At 47.1% G+C, this 13,358-nt stretch overlaps 1 pseudogene; it reads right to left on the bottom strand.

Annotated features, from left to right (window-relative positions):
- Positions 1 to 7,754: 7,754 nt before the first annotated feature.
- On the bottom strand, positions 7,755 to 11,825 carry LOC126523660 (uncharacterized; annotated as a pseudogene).
- Positions 11,826 to 13,358: the final 1,533 nt, after the last annotated feature.

Consider the following 13,358-nt stretch of genomic DNA (forward strand, 5'->3'; position numbering starts at 1 on the left):
GCTTTGCAGTGCAGCATCGGGCAGGTCGGCATCGACGCCTCTGACCACGCCTCTACACGTATTACCCGGAGGCGTAATGTAACCCGCCATAGGCTGCCGTTTATCCGCCAAGATGATCTCCCGGACTTGGCAGTATGCATTGGCGTTCGATTCTGAGGGTGTGCTTATAACAAAGATATTCTGCATTGCATTCGCACACACGATATCCTCCTCGGCTGGCGCCGGGGGCAACTTGGCCGCCATTAATATGGCGATCGTAACTTTGATCTGACTGCATTTTCACACGTCCAGCCCTCCCCCCGGGCGGACGACAACAGTGGGGGGAAACTCCCCGGTTTCGGTGGCAGTAGTGTTCCTGTATATGCTCCCGCAGGGAGCAGAGTTGCGCATACCTTTTCCGGCGCCGCTCGCACCGCTATTGGCCGAGCGCGAAAAATGACGTCAAATGATCGGCGCCGCTGCGAAGCCAACTTTACGGGCGCATCGCCGACTCATGCGAACTCGTCGTTTCCGTCAGTACCATCGCCATTGCAATCAGTGGACCGTCGATCGTGCGTTCAGAGGAGCAGCTAGAAGCTCTTGCATCTTTTATGCGAAGCATATTACGAGAGCTCAACCCAGCTCCTCAGGCGCGGCGGTGTCGCCTTCAATACCACGTGACACCGTGACGTCACGACAGAGGAGAAACGGGGCTCCAACTCGCGCCGTCGCTCGCGGCGTCGCGGCGGTATATAAGCAGCTGCGCTTGTTTCTAGGTGGCTTTGGCTCAACTCTTGCAAGATGGGCTGGGTGGGAATCGAACCAGGGTCTCCGGAGTGTGAGACGGAGACGCTACCACTGAGCCACGAGTTTTTTTTTTTCTCTTTATTGCCAACTTGGCACAATACAGTGAAAAACAACATCATAACATCACATTAAAAATGCTAGCTTGTGTCTGGCTAGCATAAGTGGGTAAAAAACGCTTTACGGTCAGGAGTTCGTCCAGATAAACACACCAATCTGGCTTTTCTTCCTTCTGTTTGTACACATCTCGTAAATATGCAATGCTTTCGTTGAAGTTGTCCCGGCCTGACCTCGCGTTGACGTCCGCATTACGCACTGACATTCTGGTTTTCCAAACACTGTGCATTACTAGAATCATTAGCATGTCGCACGGCACACCTTCGCTTTCGACGGGAAGAAATCGAATGCCGTAGGGTGTAAGCGGCAGTTCCTTTTTCAGGGTTCTTTGCAAGATGTCCCATAAGAATACGGCATCGCAACAATCGAGAAACATGTGCTCGATTGTTTCAGGCCTTTTGCATATTACACAGTCTACCGACCATGGTACCAACAACCCTTTTTCCTTTAGCCACGGTATTGTAGAAAGTGTGCCACTATGGAGCATGAAAAAGAAAGTTTTGACTGACGATCGGATAGTCATACTTTTAACCCTTTTTAAAACATTGCTGCCTGGCCCAGGATTGTACATCCTTCGATACAAGGGAACAGGCGTCATCACATCAATTAGGTCTTTGTAGAGGCGTTTTCTCTTGACCTCGCTGATGTATTCCATTGAAAATCTTACTTTTAGAAACTGGACAGCCGCAACAATTTCATGCATGTATCCGCGGACATTGCGTTGCATATGGGCGCATGATGACACAATGACATCTGGCAATGCGTTCGCCAATCTCACTTGCATAACACTTCTTAAAAAAGGATTTCTTTGATTGCGATAATATACGAACCTAGAGACAATTTGTCTCACGAACAAATGAATCAAACCCAGTCCTCCCGATCGCACTGGAAGGAACAAATATGTGCGGCTCACCCTTTCCCATGATGAGTTCCACGAGTACGATGCTTCAAAGCGGTACAGAAGCGCCTCTAGTGAATGCGGTGTTGCCTTAGAAACGAGCTGTTTCTAAGGCTCAGGCGTGCGTCGCTTGCTCAGGCGCACATTTCGTTGCCGCGCCGAACGCTGCGTTGCTCGACGCTCACCGCGTCCAATGCGGGGTGTAACCCTTGGCGGGTCGACGGGAACGCTGTCGCGTTCCACTCTTGAAGGCGAAGCAGAGTAACGCATGAGTTGTTTCTTCGTCTAGCCGAACCAAATATAGCCAAGCAACAGCAGTTCACCAGGCTAAACAGTGGTTCAACAACTAAAATAAAGGCTAGTATGCTTCGCATCCTGGGCTTAATCTTAGCTAAGCCACAGCCATTTTTTCTATTTGCAGATTTGCTGCTACTAAATAGTAAGCACTACTAAATAGTAAGTACTACTAAATAGTAATAGTAAATAAAAGTAAGCTTTGCTTAAAATGTGCACATGTCAACATTTGAAATGCGCTTAAATCTGTGTCTGCACCGCATGTATCGAAAACGTGCAGCTGTTGTGAACGATGGTTAGTGATAAATGGCGCTCTGTTAACGGTCACTGACATAACTGCAGGCACGATAGCTCTCTTGGCGACGGTCATTAATCGGCTGGTTTCGGCAGCCAAAATGCGCTAAGTGTCCGCCTTACGTGTGTGAAGTTTTAAACACTCTTTAAAACATTTCTTGCTTTCTGGCCATGATAAGACAACTTCATATGCATGCTGAAAATAATTGCACCGCTGTTTGTGGCAACGTACTGCGCGTTTGCGAGCGAACTTTGGAGCTGTTCGAGCCACGGGAGTATATTATTTTGGGGAAACGAAGGCGGTCCCACCCCATGTTTGTACGTTCGTGTGTGTGTTTGTATATGCGTGTTTACATAGGTACATACAAAGTTTCGGTTGGTTGGAAGCCCACCCCCTCCGGCTGCACGAATGACTCGTTCGAGCGTAGCCTGTATTAACAAGTGCCCTTTGCTAAGCGCCTGCGAAGAATTGGCGCTTGTAGCTCGCGACCACCAGAGAAAAAGGCGGAACACCGCGCGGCATTTGGCTCCTGCGCGCACGAGGAGTGGCTTCGCTGCAGAGCTGGATCACGGCGGCGGAACTATGCGCAACTCTGCTCCCTGCGGGAGCATATACAGGAACACTAGGTGGCAGAGGTAATTGGCGCCATCTCTGTATTGGGCGAACGCAAAAGGCCATTTCCCTTGCATGGCCTCGTAGATCGTCGCGCGCACGGGCGCCGATCCAGGTGGCCGAGCCCTTCGCCCACCCCAACTCCTCTCCAATCGCCCTCCCTCGTTACTCTCTCGCAACTCCCTCACCTTCGACTGTCTCCGCGCGCACACCGTGCGGCCCCGCCGGCGCGGAGCCAGCTCAGCCCGCTGCATGATTTTTCATGTTTCGTTATCTGCTGTTATCGCGAGGCGTGCGCTACTGTGCGTTGATCGGCGTGGCTAGTTTCGTTAGTTTCGTGGTCCTCGGTTGCTGTGTGTTTGTGCTCCGCGATGTTTCACCCGTTTCACGACACGTACCGCTCGTGCCTCGTGCATTGGTGCACAAATACCTCAAAAACAAGCCCTGCAAGGTTGTTCCGGGTGCCTAAAGACAACAGGTGAGCGCTCAGACCCAAGGACATCAAAAAGCGCATGTACTGTACACGAACACAGCCCTGTCCATTTGTGGGCTGCGTGGGGCTCCGGACGTCGTTGCGCCTTCATTGTGCTACACTTACCTCTTGCCGGTAGACAAAGCTGACAAATAGATGTTCCTTCTCATTGTCACCTGGTTTATGACTTGTGTTTTTCCGTGCCAAGTCTCATTCTGCAACTTCAGTAACTTGTCCAGCTTTCCATACCGCCCTCAGTGCTCTTTCTGTATATCGCGTTCTCAAAACGTACTAACTGCTGAAAAATTACTGTTAGTGTTTGTGTACTGTCTCAGTAACCCCCGATTGGAAAACCGCGCGAACAACCTTCATGTGTAGCCGTGATACGCTTTTTTTTTCTTCTGGAAAGCATGAGCATTGCAAGTGTCCTACATGCAGAGTTTTGCAGTTCGTGTTTATTATACAGAGGAGAGCCTAGTAGGTACGACTTAGTGCCTTAAGGGACGTAATTTTATTGCTAAGCATTTCATTCCGGTCGAAAGAAAGGTCGTGTTGTTGGCTTATTTTACCTGGTCTTTGATTGAGAAATAAGCCTTTCTGCGAATGTTTTCTATGTGCTGTTGCAAAAGCCGACTACCGTAATTCTGTTCCCCTTGCCACCGTTACTCAAGTTGTGGCCAAGTGCAAAATAATCTGATAATGTGTGTTTCAGCTTTTAGTACAATGTTATTTTTTTCTGCCATGTTTTTTCTTTTTCAATTCGTTCAGCAGTATAGAACATGTCACGCATTTCATATACTTTCGTGCAGATTTATAGGTAAGCTCTTTCTTTTGGTATGGCTCTCAATCAAACAATGTTAGCATTTTATTCTATTTTTAAGTACTTTGCGTGTCATTGTTTTTGCCATTAACATTGAGTTTTCCCTTTTTATAGTTGTCATGACTATGTCATACGTGTCGTTCAGTTTTGTGCAATATCTTCGTGCATATATCAGAAGCTCGTCTAAATTTGGGTTTTGAGGACGTTATATAAAAATCTTGTTTTTTTTTATGTGTCTGGACATGAAATGGCCTTCGCGTTTTCCAGCGCTTTCTTTTGTTATTTCACCGTCTGTGAACTTTTGTGTTTAGTACTCTTGTATACGTCATGCACCTTTCACTTTTGCTCATTCTTCGAGCGTGTATCACACCACGTTATAAGAAAAAATCTGTTTTCGGAAACGAAGTCAATAAAGCGAGACTAAACATCTGTTGTGTTGGAAGTGGAATTTTTTTTATGTCTCGGCACATGCTGGTATAACATGAGTATGGGCAAGAGTGCGTGCGTGCCAACGCATAGCCCACGGCGCACCACGCGCCAGCTCGCAAGCAATAGACAGCTTTAGTTACACGTACGTAGAGGCTTTGCGTACGTCGAGCTTCTACGTGTCAGCAGTGCGCATGCGTAGAACGTAGCGGGCGCGCGCGCGTCTCACGGACGTACGAGAGATTCAATTCTTTGCGTGCGTTTCTTGCGCACGTAGACAGCCTCACGCGGGAGTTTCGCGAGATCGCAAACAAGCGATAGCGGGCCGCGCGCGCGGACGGCTTGCATCGGAACACGGCGACAAGATGGCTGGAGCAGCTCCGCGCCTTCGCTTTTCGAAAAGCGATGATTTAGACCTGCTACGCGACGTGATGGAATGTAACCCCTTCGAGGAGAACATGAGGCACACAGTGCGGTGGACAGAGATCGCTGTCCGCTTGACGGAGTCGAAACAAAAAGTTTTCAGCGCCCGCACTGTTCGCAACCGGACGGACCTACTGCTCGGGCAACATGCTGACCGAGACGGGAGAAACCTCCGCAGGTAAGTCACTTCGTGGTTTCCATTGAGCGCACAACACATAACGCAAGATAGAGTGGTCAGTACAAACTTTTCTTTGGTGCCACCTCCTAGGTCCGGAACCGAGGAGAAGTACTGCGAACAAGACCAGTTACTCGAAGAAATTTGGCAATCGCGAAAGAGAACGGCTATAAAATAAGAATCTTTAAGAAGGCACCGCTGGGCTCTGGCAGCCGAAGCACATCAACCGTCGGTAGAAGTTCAGCGGCCCATGTGAGAGACGCCGCAGCGGAGGCACACGAAGCAGGGGGCCTCGGCGACACAGCAGAATGTAAGCGTCTCGGATTTCGTCTTCCACTTTAAATGGGGAAGCGTTATCTAGCGAGTACTCGGAAAACAAAAATTAGTCAAATCCTGTTCTTCACATAACGCGTTACTCACGTGAATGCGTAGGTCTCCATAAATATGTATGGGAAACGAAAAGCTGTATATCGCGAATAACAATTCCAGCGCCCACCACATAATGTGCCGGGACTCAAACTCCCAGCTTTCTGAGCGCCTTGACGTGGTGGGCAATTTGATAAATTGGGGGCAATTTGACAGATAGGCTTAGATTTGAAAAGCGTGGGTCACTTAAAATATTTTGGGCCAACTGGAAAGTCTGGTAGTGTCCCTTGACGTGGGAAAACGACCAAGAAGTTTGAAAGGTGCACGTACCGAAAATTGGCGGGTTGGTCCTTGAACTTCACGTGAATGCCTACGCATTGTTGGACAACGCCTGTGGAGGTTCTGAATTTCTTCCTCTAGTCCTCTGTGCGGCCGATACAGCTGGGTCTAGATTTATGGTCTCTTTTGGTACAATTTCAGGCGCTGGCGGAAATACGGCGACGCAGCTCTCGTCACAAGTTGTGAGCGGATGCAACGACGATGAAGGCATCGAGGAATCGTACCCTTCACCTGAACTCGACATGGACGATGCACCGACTGTGTTCAGCCCCAGTTGTAGCACAGAGTGCAGTCAAGTGCCTTCACCGGCAATCATCAGCAGCCCACCAACGAATGCACGTCAGGGCGCTGAAGGAAACGTGGATCAGCCACAGCCTCCTAGGAGTGAGTGTACGCGCGGCCGCGGTAAGAATACTTTCTCAATTTAGTTTCATTTATCAGCCGCTGAAAATGTTTGGCTTTTCATTTCCACCTCCGTGCATGTTGACAACAGCGAATACTAGTAATGACACGAACGGACACAATGTGCCGTTGACAAGAGAACTGCTATCAAATATATTTTGAATTGGTAATCCAAGCAGGCATGTTAAAGTGTTTTGGCCTGATGCTCAATAAGTATACCTTTGGCACATATAGGAGCATCTCATATATGTTTCCGCAAAAAACCCTCATGTTCCTGAATAAGTTATTACGTTGATCCCTATTATAGTATGGCAATTGCATTCTACACTCAAGACCACCCGTTATTTGTTCATCATATTCGTGGACGTACAAAGCAGCTTGTGATGTTTGTGTGGGCACGTTAGTCTGTATGAATAAATGTGTCCCAAATTAATGCAGTGCTCTCATCTGTGGCGCCATGCCGGTAGGTACAGAAAAGGTACAGAAAAAAAAAGAATGGTATCTTGTGTGTGTATGAGTTACCCCAAAAAATTAGTTCGCACAAAATCATTCTTAAAAATATGTCGTCACATTGGTGTATTTTTACTAAGGGTGCATTATCCTACACTGCCGTATCTTACATGAAGAAGAAATCAGGCTGGAGGGCTTGACCAAGCTGACTACGACTTCATGGAAAAAAGGATGAAGCATGATCAGTTTATGAAGCAGAAAGACTTTGTCATCGAATCGAGGCGCATCGCACAGGAGGAAGAGCGTCATGCCTGGGAAAAGGAGAAATCTCTTAGGGAAATGGAATTGAAAGAGCAAGAACTGAAACAAAACGCCTTTGACAAGGCGGAGGAAAGACGCATACGATCAGAAGAGCGTATTGAGGAAAGGCGTCAGAGGTCAGAAGAACGTGCTGAGGAAAGGCGCGAAAGCGCTGAAGAGCGCCGCATGTTCACAGCTCAGCAGCAAAGTTTTACGAGCGTCATGGAAAGCATTTTGAACAAAATTAACACACTGGAAAATGTTGTAAGAAACAAAAAATAAAACACTGTAGATTTTGGCATTGCAATTGCAATAAGAGTGACAAACTCATCTCAAAATTGCACACATGTTGTAACTCAACTTTATTACAGCAGCCACACAAAATAGTGCCGTTGACAGTGAGACTCCACAGAGCAGTAAAAGAAAGCTGGCACCAAAGCAACGTTGAAAGCATTGCGCTTCAGACATGTGTGCAGTTAGGCACTAAACATATAAAAACATGACAGCTGTTATGAACAATCACTTTTACAAGGGTAAAGGCAATCTGGAAAGCATAACGCCTTATGTTTGAGACTGAGTACTTCAGTGATGTGGTCTCAGGTACTCATGTAGACTAGGTGGATGTAGTTCAAAGTACTGAGACACCTGGCTGCCGTACAAACATGTGTGATAGTTAGTCAGAATAGTGGCTGCTTTGTACATGTGAGCGACTTCTTGTCGCGGCAGTTTCTGATTCTTTTTAAAATCCAGAAACGCAAATTCACTGACCACCTTCCCAAATCCCCATTCAACTGCCTGGCGAACACGACTCATGCTACTGTTGAATGCCAACTGCGTTGTCGTCAGGGAAGAGCCGCCATAGGGCTTCATTAAGAGTGGCTTCAGTGGGTACCCAGGATCGCCGTATATGACGAACTGATGGGGCCCCACCAACTTTTCCAGTTTCGCATAGAGGCTACTGCTCTGGAGTATCCCTGCAACAACAAGAAAAAAGGAATTCAATTGACTAACAAAATGAGATTACATCAGCCATGTTAAAATTAGTACTTTAAATAAACATTTGCCTCACCAACTATTCCTCAAGGGGTCAAGAAAGCTATCTAATAGCAAGTCTAAACATATGCGGAAAACTATTTCAAACATCAAAGTGAAAAGGGAGGAGAACAAGGCTCAGGTTGGCACCAAAGCAATTTTCGTCCGTACTTACCTTCCTGAACATGATATATTTATGAAAGAGACAAGCCATTCCAAGTACCTGACTCTCTCTTAAAGATATCAATGCAAAGTTCTTTCGCACCAGACACAGGGCAACCTACCTCCATCATGCCGCCTTCCAGGATAAGCGCCGTCAAGTTGGCACGCAATGCCATTCGGACACATCACCGACTGGTACTTGAGCATGTGCATCCGCTTATGGCCAGAAAAATAGTCGCGTTGGTTCCTTTTGGGTCGACATATGGGGCGTGCCGTGCCGTCGATAAATGCCCAGCAGTTTGTCAGCGCTGCAGCACGGTTTCGGATGGCCTGCAAGACAAAATTAAATGTGATCAAAGCTCAGGCTGTAGTCAAGCGTAGAATGGCATCTGTTACTTTAATAACCTTTCTTACATAGAACCCTCTGTCGTAGATTACATCGCCCATAATGTATATGTACTTATGTGAAATCTTGTAGGTTGAAATACACAACCTGCACTGATCACGTGTGACGTAGTCTACATGGCTATTTTATGCGAACCTTGCTGAGGTGATGTGCCGTTCGACCTAAACTGAAGAGACTAAGATTTCTGTGTCAAAACAATTTTTCGAACAATATGTTGATTGCGTGTGACAGATATAACTGCTTTATAGATGTCTTATGTGCGAATATGAGTAGTTCCAGTAATCGCAATGCTCCCGCTTGTTATGGCTATTGTCTTCTCTATTTTATACCGGCACATGTCAACGGCTTGTGAATTTCGAACTTTCTTATTCCCATTTACCGCTGCAACTTTAGTCCTCAATAAAACAGAAAAGCTGAAATAACAGTGAAAACAAGGCACAGTACCATACAGGGACAAAAAAAAAAAAATGACGTTGCGTAAACAGACAGCAAAAACATCTGTTATTGTTTCTGTTCAGTACCAGCACAATTTAGGTGCACGTTAAAGATCCCCAGGTGGTCGAAATTTCCGGATCCCTCCACTACGGCGTGCCTCATAATCAGAAAGTGGTTTTGGCACGTAAAACACCATAATTAAAAAAAAATTGTACCAGCACGAGGCTGAAAGAAAAAATAAACAGTCAACTTACATTTGCAAACTCTCCAAGGGTGGCAGGACACAGGCAGTCGTGGTTGTTGCAATCTTCAAGCAGATGCTGAAACTAGCTTACGATGTAGAAAATAACTTCTGACGCCACACTCGACATCACAGATGAATGCCTGCCGAATATAGTTTCGAGATCGCACCACCTGTTTGGGTAAGCAAGGCGTCGAAGCGCAATACACAACGCCTCCCGACCGGGCACAGTCACATTTTGAGCACTCTTCACGGTCTCCCGCAGTTTAAGAGCACGAAACAAGTCATTGAAATCCTCTTTCTCAAATCTAAATTGCTGCCTGAACAGTGAGCGCTCTATGTTGTCGATGTCGAGCAGCCCGCTCTGCGACCGATAGCAAAGCAACTCCGACGTTCTCTCGTGCCTGAAGTGGTACTTCAAGTCGTCCAACGAACCTTTCAGAAGCTCTCGCTGCGTTTTTGTCATCAACAGGTCATCTATTTCATTCCAGGACAACGTTGACAGCAGGTAACGCTTGCACAACACACTTCCAGGCATTGCTGAAACAATGACCGGCATGCATCAATGCAGAACACCCCATGACAACACCATAGAGAAAGAAATTTCAACAAGAGCGGACACTCCCATAGAGCCCAGCGGCCGAATTTGTAGCGCACCAAGCGGATGTTATTGACTCCTTCCGGTTTCGGTTTTGGGCGCGCGCGTTTTGAACACCAGTTAGTACACGCCACGCCGGCTCCGCTGCTCGGCGCGGCATTCATTTTTTTTTTCGCTTCTGCTGAATCTCGCGTGGCCTTGGCGTGGAATCGTTTCATTATTAAGCAGAAATGATTGCGATTGACCTTTACAAGACTGCGCCGAATCTGTCAGGTGCAATTTCATAAAGAAAACGAAAGACGTCTTCTGAAATGATGAAATGTTTATTTTGCTCTATATAAATGCTCGTTCCGGGCTTCTTCTGCATTCATCCAAAGTTGTGGCACCAGGTAAGCAGCATTCGTCGCCGTACGATGCTCCACCGGATGCCATCAGCTGAAAGAAAGTAAAGTACAAGCATGTATCATTTCGGTATATTGACCTAACAGGAGTATTGCATGTAGAGGCGAAACGTGCGTAAGTGGTGAATGAGCGGCATTACAGATAAACTCACTTATAGTACATTTCGCAGCAAGGACTCCTCCCAAACAATGCCATAAAATCTGAACATCCGATTTTCAAGCACCCCTGCTTTCCCGGGCATTTTTTCCTGCACCTTAAGTGCACAAATACACGGGTGACTGTGCGTTTACAAAACAACTTGGCCTCAGCCGACACGATGGTACGCCAAGTACACAAAGGTGGCTAGACAGGCTCAGCCAGACCATGTTACACGCTCGCAGAATGCCTTCCAATCGCACTCAAGTCAGACTCGTGGGTGCAAAGCCTGTTTTCAGTCGCCCAGAATACATAAATGTCGTGTTCTTGAGCTCCTCCGTGTTATCTTTTACACGTCCTGCCGGCGCATGCAACACTCCCGTGTTATCACTCTCGGCAATCGCTCGTTGCGCTTTCGAGAAGCGTGAGTACCGAATAAGGTATATGCTGTTGCAGGGCTATAAAATGCGTCACAAGCTTGTCCCACTAAAATTCAGTACAAGCAAAACTAACTCACTATGGCCGGCTTGCTTTTTTGCTAACAGCTTCATAACCCCAGGCGCGGCGAGCAAGCCTCAAGATATCCCAAAAAGTTACCAAATAAATTACAATACTTTTTCGGGTCAGAGAATGCGTCACGAACTTCTACCAGTAAGATTCAGTACACGTGAAACTAACTGCGACACACAGCCGAGCTGCTTTTCGCTAACTGCGCCACTACGCCGAGCGCGGCCACTGTGCTTGAAAAGTACCCCAAAAAGTAGTGAAATTAGTTACAATAATGTCTTGGGTCAGAGAAAGCGCCAAAACTTGTTCCGGTAAGATTCAGTACACGCGAAACTGCGTCACACGGCCAAGATGCTTTTCGTCAGAAAGCCAGGTGCGGCGAGCGTGCCCCAAAACTACCGAAATAGGTTATAATTATGCTTGCGCTGATAGAAAGCGTCGCAAACATCTCCCAGTACGAGTAATTAACTCATATTAACTAGGCTTAGACTGCGGAGCTGTTTTTCGATAACTGCGTCACTGTATAGGTTCAGTTTTGTGCAGTAAGCCTAAATGTGCTTGAAGTGCGTCGCAGACTGTCAAACAAAATTCCTCACCTTGCTGTAGTCCAGTAATGCAGCTGTGCCATGTCGAAATGCAGACGGAACACAAAAGAACGCTAGGAGCCCAAAAAAAAACGATCTACATCCAAAAGAGACGGGTGGCCGAGCACACGAGCTTCACATGCGCAGCCGGCCTCGCTCACTCCTGTGGCTTCTCTGGCGCATGACGTAGGCATACGCGTCTGCGAGTCGCTAGCTTGTTGCTAGGCAACGCAAGAAAAATAAGTGGCAAAGTATAAGTTCATTTACACGCAAAACGTTTTAGTTTTAGTGGGAAAGAATACAAAAATAAACCGTTGTCTGTAAGTATTTCACATTCCTTTTTTCTGATGCTCGTGTCAACTAAAGGATGGAGTTGAAACTAGGTGTGACGTGTTTCCTTTTGCCAGTTTTTGAAGAGTGTCCCCTCTTGTTGAAATTTTTTCTCTATGGCTCGACTTTGGGTGGCAGAGAAGCATGCGTATGGTTTAAACATCACTTTGCAGGGCACGGGTGCACCGCTATTGAAGCCGAATTTTAAACTTTGAAGGCAACCTCTTATCGCCCATAACCACTGCAGCCACTCTAGGAACCTTTGCAGTTTTCTCACAAATATTTCGTCATTGTATGATTAACGAGGAAATCAGGGCAGTCTTCGTGAGAGACTTTGGCAGGAGCGAAAGCTTCTTAGCTCAATATCTCCAACGCAAAGACTTTAAATAGAACAAACGCTACGTTGAAGGTCATTTCTGGAAAGAACGCGCCTTTGACAGTCGAAAAAACCACATCGTCCGCCGACCCTCATTTGCAAGGAAAGTCGCATTACGTGAACGTCACCGTGTACGTGCGATGTTGTGATACGTGCAGTGACCCAAGTTGTTGTAAAAAAAAAAAATCACGCAGAAACTCCTCTAGGAGTTGTCGTGGTATGCGTAAGCGTTGTACCTCTTGCTCATCTCTATGCAGCCCGGTGTGATTACCACCATTGCGAAACTTCATCCTGCCAGTATAAAGCTTATGCACTCTTATGCACTCTTATGCGCTCTCTACCATTGCCTCGTAAGTCATGGCGGAATGTTCTAGAACGTTCTTGGGGGTCGGCTAAGCGAGCAGCCGCGCCTTCCCGCCTTCCCGCGCTACGGCGGAGCCGATGTCGTGCTAAGCCGAAATAGGCTTAACCCTTACAGTCGGAAAAAGGACCCACAAAAGAGGTTTCAGTGGACCTACCGTGATAGATACGCCATCCAATTGCTCCTTGTAACTTCCCGGAGTCGTTACAGTAGAAATTTTGAGGAAAAAATACATTGGAACAAGTAGGTCAACTTCGGTTGGCGGAGCTGATGCAGACACGTACGCACGCCACGCCGCCACCAAGCGTCCCGCGCAATTAGAGGACACAAACCTGTATGAGCGCTAATGCTGGCATCTCGGCCAAGGTAAATATACCTGGTAGCGAAGCTTCCATAGGAGCCCATACGTTCAAAACATGGCGGTCCATCGGCGGTCCATGGGGCTTAGCGCCATGTGTATGTGGTGGGAACACTTCCTGCGGAAGAAAAAATAATGTGACGCCATGTCCGTTAAAAGCAAAAGTGACGTTATTTTGTTTTCGAAGGCGCGAAATTTGTTTTGTTGTTCTTCCTTTGGAGCTATATATTCAAATGCCCCGCCATTCGACTTGATGGGC

Source organism: Dermacentor andersoni, chromosome 6 (genome assembly GCF_023375885.2).
Source record: "Dermacentor andersoni chromosome 6, qqDerAnde1_hic_scaffold, whole genome shotgun sequence".
NCBI classification, from domain to species: domain Eukaryota; kingdom Metazoa; phylum Arthropoda; class Arachnida; order Ixodida; family Ixodidae; genus Dermacentor; species Dermacentor andersoni.